This window comes from Pinus tabuliformis, chromosome 1_2 (assembly GCF_031772625.1).
Source record: "Pinus tabuliformis cultivar Carrire ecotype Pingquan chromosome 1_2, CPIR1, whole genome shotgun sequence".
In the NCBI taxonomy this organism is placed as follows: Eukaryota; Viridiplantae; Streptophyta; class Pinopsida; order Pinales; family Pinaceae; genus Pinus; species Pinus tabuliformis.
Window position 1 is genome coordinate 246324729 of NC_142298.1, and position 8634 is coordinate 246333362.

Below are 8634 nucleotides of genomic sequence, written 5' to 3' on the forward strand. Positions count from 1 at the left end.
ATCTTGCTCAAGTTACAAAAGGAATCAACTCTCAAGCTATCCTGCTCTCTCTGCAATTAAACAATGTTGCTCATAGATAGCCAAAGGCTCTCACAACCTTCTCCTCTGCCCTCCAAGCCTCCTATTTCCTTGCGCAGTTTTCCTTGGGGTCAGTGCTGCCACCTGTGTGAATTCCCACCTCGCACTACTCACTTGGCTCAGAAATAACTGCACAAACCTGAAGGAGATGATTCCTTCTGCATGGATGAGTTTCCTTTATAGGAAAAATCCTCCAATTGATAGTACATTGTCCCTTCCTCTGATCTCCACTGGGTCTCTGACTGAACTGACATGCATGAGTTATTTATGAGAGAATATTCAGTTATCTGAAGTGCAGCAGTTACATGCATGCATGCATTAACTAACTGAACTCACAATTAATTCAACAAATTGTTTGAACTAATCTAACTGAACTTGTCTCAGTTAACTGAGCCAACTAATTACAACTCAAATTACAACTCATCCTTATCTCTTTAATTCATGGATAAATTCCTCAATCAATGGAGAAATTGTTGCATGTCCCCACATAGACTCCATGTTTGATTTTCTATCACTAATTAACTCAAGATGAATTAATTAATTATTTTACAAACAGCTGCTAAGATAAAAGTCGAATTTTACTTCTCAATTTTAGTTCAGGGACTAATTAAAATTGGAATCCATCCCGAAATGCTATTTATAGAAATGTTATTTTTGGCACTTCCATTTTTCATTCCTTGTTGCTATGTCCAACACTGGTACCTGAACTGCTATTTATAGCAGTGTTACGTTTAGCACTTCTATTTTTAGCATTTCTTGTTGCTATTTTCAACAATTAGCTCTGAATCTCCAAAGACAGAAATTAACTTGACTCCCATTTGTTTTTTTGTTTGTAGAGCAATGATAAAGGACTCATATTTTGCCACATTGTTTGTTGCTTCGAACTCCAATTTAAAATAAAAAGGGAACATATTACCTCCAGGTGCAATTAGAAGAAAACCAGCACATGTTCCTTCCTTAGAATAGGCTCCATCAAAGAAGCACTTCCACACCCCTTCTGTTTGCAACTCTGTATTTACACTGGCTGAAGTAAGCTACCCCTGGTTATCTTCAACCAGCTCTACATTATCATGCAGCATGAAGCAAGCAAAGTCATCTTTCTCCTAGCTATATACAATTGAATTACATGCTCCGTTTTTTGTAATTGTTTTTACAAATCTAGTTTCTCTATACAACCTCCTTTATTCTCCACCAAAAATTGGTATAACAACATATGTAAAATCTAGCTTCAAAACACCACCCAATTTGGCTCCCCATGATCTAGATAACAACATTCCAAACCTAGTAGGGATACCTGCTACCACTACATCCATTACCAAGCTTCTAGCTGGGATCTAGGTTAGTGACACCACCATATCTTTAATGACCCCCAGAGACTTGACTTTATTTGAATCAAAAGAATACAAGTCTCTGTAAGGTTTAGTAACTTGTAGGTTTAGTTGTTTCATCACTGATAATGGCATAAGGTTATGTGAGGTTCCTGAATCAAACATAAAATTGTGCAAGAGGAAATCATGAATCAATAGAGAAATGTAGAAAGGAGGGGTTGAATAATCCACCTCCTCCACGTGGACCAAAAACCACTACTGGTTTATCTTCTTGTAGGTTCACAGTGTCATTTATATTTACATTCTCTCTTAGATTGATAAACTCAACAATCTCTCTCTGATAAACTGGTGTTTTGACTAACTCTGTGAGGGCACTTGAATTCTAATTTTCTCTAATTCTTTTGTTAGACTAAACACATGACCCTATTTAGTGTTCTTTTCATTTTCATCTTCACCTCTCTTCATGACTGAAATCTCTTGTGGAATAGAAACAACTTTTTCTAAAGGAATTTTTTCACTTTTGTCTTGAGAAGACTCACCTTGAAGCATTTGAGTCTTTCTATTTGTATTTTATTGCTACTTTCCTTTATTCAAGTGTTTTGCAGGCTATGGTTCTTGTGGAGTTTCCTTCTGTGAGGGAGCTGGAACTTGCTACTCACCTTCATCTTCTTGACTTCTAGACCTTTTCCTTGATCTCAAGTCATATTTCTTATGTAGTTCTGCCTGCATAAAATCAAAAAACTGCTTCCAATACTCATCAATTTCATTCTCATCATAAATGGCATCTGTTTCAGCATATTCATATTCTTCTCCCTCAACACCTAGTTCATCTTTATCTACTACATACAATGTGGAAATCTGATCATCATGGTCCCTGGAATGCTCTGGTATTTCATCAAGACCTACTTCTATATACAGTGGTGCTTGAATCTGATCTTGATCTTTTCTCTCCTTATGCAAAATTTGTAGAGGTTGTCTTTTATATTGAGGATTAAAATTTCTCTTTTGTTGTGCTTGCCTCTGAGAATTCTTACTCTCCAAATCTAATTTAATCAATTTATTCTACAAAGTTTTAATTACATTACTCATATCCTCTAATGTTTGACTTTGAGAGGACTCTACTTTAGCCTTTCCCTTATCCTGGATAGGTTGTGTCTCTGGTGTTTTACTTGTAGCCACCAGATTTGCTTCTATCTCTAATGCATCAGTTTGGATCTGATCAAGGGTTGCAAATCTTCTCTCCCTCAATGTAAATCTGAAATTTGACTTAAAATCCCCTACAAAATTTATTTTTGCACCAGCAAGAGGGGGCTTAATCTCCATTAGAAGACTATTGTACAATTTATTAAGACTTCTGATGAATTCAATAACACTTTCATCAGACTTCTTCTTGATAGCATTAAACTCTGTGAGTGAATACCCATGGTCCCTTTTCTCTCCCCATCTCTGTGTGAATAGGTGCTCCATCTCTTTCTATGTTGTAATAGAGTTATTAGGAAACCCTTTAAACCATTTTCTTGCTTCTCCATCCAAGGATTGGACAAAAAGCATTAGAACAACATCCAGGTGTTCAACATTTAGGTTTTTTGCAAAGTTACAAAATACTGATATATGATTCTATGTTGTTTGTTCATCCTCCCCCGTGAAACAAGGAAGAATCTTCAATTATTCTTGTGGCATTTGATTCAACTGTTGTGGCGATTAAATAGGTGCATACATATTCATCAAAAATGCAGGTGTTGCCATATTTGCTCCTAAATTTACTGAACCTTGATTACCAACAGATGTGGAACCTGACTGAGGAGTAAATGGAGTGTGTAGAGATGGTAATATAGTTATAGGTTTAGGCTGAATAACTATAGCAGAAACTGAAAAAGAAATAGACTCTAGAGACTTTTCTTGACAGTTGGGTTCCTGAAATGAATTGGATGTAAAGGGTGACTCTTGGTCAGATGAATGTTTGGATGAAAGATGTGATGAACTGCTGCCAGGTGCAGACATTGTTTGACTTTGTATAACTAAAGTTTTTGGCCTTCCAACCCTCTTGGAAAGTAGCCTCTCAGGATCTGAAAGGGCTTGAAATTTCTGTTGTGAGGTATCTAACCTTGTATGGGGTCTCTTTGGAGCTAGAGTTATTGCTTTTGTTCAAAACAACCAAATATTTCCTCCTCACTGAACAACCAGAGGAAAATATTGAAAACCCATGGAAAAGTGTTCTTGTCTTCTTTCCCTGGCAATGATGCCAATTAATCTTGTCCCTTAAGAAACCAATTTCCTAGTTGTGTAGAAATTGTGCTTAAGACATTAATGTTTACAAATATTGTCACTTGTTTGTCACTTGATTGTATGTTGTGTTCTCAAATGAAGGACCTGAAAGACTTGGTTTTTAACTCTAAATACTTAGGTGACATGAAAATATCAGAATGCCATTTGATTGCTAAATATAAATGATGAATGAAGAAAGCTTGAAGAAGTCAGAGACAATATGTTGTTTTACACAAAATCTACTATCTGTGACACTTGGAAAAGTTGAAGATAATATGTTGTCTTACACTGAAACTACTATCTTTAACTTAAAAGAATTGCAGAGGTAGGAACTTCAAGTATATGAGTGCTCTTTTAAGGGATTTTAACTTCATTTACATAAGCAAATAAATACCTGCAACTTCATTACCATACTTAAAGGAAGAAAACATATGATGACACATAACAGAGAAGTCACAAAATCATACCCAACAATGTGTGGAAAACTTCTGATTCTTTCATTAATCAATAGTTTTATCAAGAATACAGTGGCCTAATCTCTAGGTTCTCCAAAGTTCGAACCCTTTCTCTGTAAATTTTCCTCTTTGTATACATTATGGGATAGTTGGTAATCACCAAAACTGTCAAACTGCTTAACTATCTACTAATTGTCTAAAGTAAAAAATCACTACAGAATATTACATTAGAGGGTAAAAGACACCTCATTCTCAAGAAAATAAAGTAACAAGAAGTAACAGAATTTAGAAAATGGATGATGATTGTTCACTTTTCAAATCTGTGGCTTGGTTGCTGATGAAGTTTCTCTTGAGATGCTTTGATAATGGTTAAACTGTTTTAACACAAAAAATTGTATTTTTTAAAAACTATGTGCTTGGACTTGGGCCCACGTATGTATCGGGAGTGTTCTAATTGGTGGAAACACAAAGAAACCCGACCAATCACCATTGCCTTTGGAATTTTAGTCGTTCGTCTCTAACTTAGGTTATTTTGCTAAAACAACGAAATTAGTTGATTTACGCGAAATATGGAAAACCTTCGGTTACCACGGAACTCAAAAATAATTAAAACTTTGGTTCATAAACTTATCACGTCCGCTTGAGTTGTGCACGATAACCATCCAATCACCCCTTCTAAGGACGGTCTGATCCCTCAGAACTCACGAAACTTTAAACCTGTTGAACAAAACCTTATCGCATCCATTTTTTTTCAACGACCCTTTGACCCCCATACAGACCAAATAAGAAATAAAACTGCTAGTTAATGATTTATCAGGTTCAATTTTAAAAATAAAACCTGATTACTTTTCAACGCGATATCTGTCGGATCTCACCCCTTTCGATGGACGGCTGCGATTGATCCGGACTTCAATGGATTAAACTGCATTTCATGCACCATCGCATCCAATTTTTGAAACAGACTTCGTTCTAGTTACCCATGTGATTGCCGTCAGATCTGTTGCCTTGCAAGCGAACAACTCAGATCTACCCGCAGGTTTCTCACATTCAAAAGCCGTCAATCAAATAAAATAAGTTATTTATTTCAAATTTCTACTTTTCCCTTTATTTCCGCTACAACATAATATTTGATTTTTTCATTTTTTGTAATAAAGCTGAAAATAAAATTAAAAGGACAATGGATGCTACAACAGTACACATGTTTCCCTATGTACGGATGGATGTGACCATACCATGGGTCCATATATATTATCCTTTCTATTCGGATGGTTGCGTCCATACCGTGGATGCATGCACATGATCCCTTCTATTTAGATGGATTCACCCATGTCATGGATTCATGTATTATTAGATGCATATTCATGTTCTATTATGCATGTTTATATCATAGATGTCATATATGTATATGTATATGCTTGATTTGCAAGTCTCCTGACGGTGTTTTTTCAATCCTTTCCTTGACTTGTAAAGGATTTCACCCATCACTCCCTGTTTTTCCTTCATGCTTTAGGGGGTATCTGTTATATAATATTTTGTCACACCTCCTATTCACTTCCTGTTCCACATCCCAAAGTTCCAAAATGTTGACAACTGTGAAGTGTATTCATCATGAAACGCATACTGAAACATCCCCGAAGAATGGAAGGAAAACTACCCTGAGTCAATTCTGGAGAAGGTTGACTTAAACCCTAAATTTCAGGACCAACGCTCTTTGCTCTTGTTAGTGTCAGTCTTTCTAGCCTTCCTCTAGTGATCAAATATGCTCTTACAAAGTGGTCTCAGAGTGTCCAGGTCAAATTTTGTCATTTCAAGGAGTTTTCAAGCAAAATTTGGTCACTAGGCATTAGGTCTAGGGTTTGCTTTCACTCCTTCTAAAGTTGTCCAAATGTTGGTCCATGTCACCATTCAGCTGATTTTATCATCATTCATAGGGTTGTCATTATCATGTCAGTGTCTAATGAGTCATTTTACATCTTGTTCATGCTTCAGTCGCACCTAGGCAAGCTCATTTCCCTCTCCTAGGGTTTTGATGGCAATATCTCTTGGACAGTCAAATCATTAGCGAAACTTGTATCCTGATGTTCATACACCTTCCCCTATCCTTAAAGTACCTTATCAAATGCTTCCCATCACTGAGATCCCCCAAAATCCTCATTTTTGCACAAACCCTAGTTTCTAGCTACAACCTGGCAATTTTCTAGGTTGGGCCTGTGTTTTTCCCTTTTGGACCCCTTCCCCTCACTCAATCTCTGAGATTCCACTTTCCCCTACTTCCTAACATCCCGCCCTACTTCCAAAACTTTCCCCAAGAATTTAGAAGCCTCTTATCCCCTTCATTCTGCTTCATTTCGGCAAAATCCCCTGTTCCACACATCGGGATAAGTTTCACTCAAAAGATGTTTTAGAGAAATAAAAGATGAATTTTAGAAAACTGAGAGATTTTTCTATCCAAAACATGCCAAGGAAGAAAAACCTCTTTCAATTTTTTCACAGGTGTCATGGTTTGAGAGAAATGTCAAGAATACCGTTGCCTCAGGAGAATCAAAGACACCTCTGAAGTGACCTTTGGAAAATCAAGTTTTCTCCTAGCTTGGTTGGCCAAATGATTTGCTTGATGGGTAAAATGATAACTAGACACAAAGATCTTTCCAATGAGCTATCATGATCTCAATTTGGGGTTGAGGAAGGCATTCAAAAGTTGACTGCAACAGCACTCTTCCTTGAGGCAGCCTCATTTGGCACTTTTTGACCAGTCTTGGGAGATTTAATTTTTGACAAAGCAAATGAACTCCAAATTGAAAAATTATAGTTGGGTTGGAAATTAGACTCAAATACCTTTCCAATGAGCTATCCTACACCTAATTCTAACACTGGGAAGGCCTCCAAAAGCCTCCTGCAAAAGCGCGACCCGTTGAGCCTTGCGCGCGACCTGTTGGGTGAGCGCGACCCATCAGAGTGCCCTTGCCAGTGCAAAAATTACACGGGCGCGACCCATTGAGTGCGCGCGACCCGTTGGGCAGTGCACGCGACCCGTTGGGGTTTTCTCCACAGAAATTTGCCAGTGAACTGCCAAACGACCCCGGAATTTTTCAAGCTTGCAGGTAGGCCTTCCATCATCAAGATTGTTATTTGCTAAAGCTTGTAAATAGCATGAGAATATTCTTAAAAAGCCATCATTTGCAAAATAGGGACTCCATGTGCATTTATTTAAAAATGTCAAAGTGCTAGTGTTTGTTTTGCTGTTTTAAGGTCATCCTTTTCACTCCTATTTTTCCCTACATTTTCCTACATCCCATTTCTTACTCCCTTATCATTTTTCTTTAGTTTCCCTACCAAAAATACTAAAAGCCCAGCAAAACAATATAGGAGCCTTTATCATTATGGCTTGATCCAGCTTGTGGTCATACATCAGTTGGCTCAGCATGGCATCCCATGGGAGGAGTTTATCTCTTGTGAGTTTTTCACAGTACCACCACCACATCCTGAGATTGTTCATGAGGAGGGAGGACCATCACAGCAGCATGATATCCCTGAGACTAGACATGTCAGCTCTCCTCCATTGGTCACTTATCAGAGAGGCCACAGGGCCTTATTTGCAGCAGCTTGGCAAGTATTTTCTCCACACCATGTGGAAGGGGTCTCGCCTTCTTCATCAGCACCACGAGTGTTATCTCCACATCAGGTGGAAGGGGCCTCGTCTCTGACAGCAGCACAGGTACCAGAGAGAGGCAAACAGCCCAAGATTGATGACGGGCCATCAAGTATTCTAGGCATAGAGGTGGTTGATCTTGACATTATTTCTCCTAGCCTAGAGTCAAAGGAGATCATTCAGCACCTTAGAGCTGAAAATGACTCATTGCAGCAAAGATTGGACATGGAAAATTGGACCATCACCTACTTGGAGCAGTGCAATAAGCAACTTGAGGAGGAGCACAATCTAGATGAGTTGTGGAGGATCCATGAGGACCGCAACTTGGCTCGAAAGAGACCTGGCGATTTGGTACCCGTTGAGCGAGAGGCCATGCTTCTTCGGGTCAATGCTCATTTGGAGAGGTTGCTGGCTAAGGCCAACCAAGGTAAGCACTTGCTCAGGAACATGAAAAATCATTATTGGGCGCGGATGCACGTATGCAAGGCAAGAATGAAAGTGCTCCAAAGACGGTTGGTCAAAGCACAAAAACAAAGGAAAAGGTCTGACCCCCTCCATATCTTGGCTGAGGCTTCTTTGAAGGAGCATGATACTAAATAACTCAACTCCAACACAAATTTCAAAAAAAATTGAGCATTTTGGGTCATTTTTTATTTTTCTAGCAAAAAACAGGTTTTCTTCACCGATGGGTCGCGTGCCGCACGCGACCCTTTCGTTTGGCAACTCCATTTTGGGAAAACTCAGCATTTGTGGATTTTTCATGAAAAGTTACACTTGCTCAGCCATTACCAAGAAATTTCACTAAGTTTTGGGCCTCCAGAAAGTCAAAAAACAAGCAAAAAATGACTTTCTGCCACAT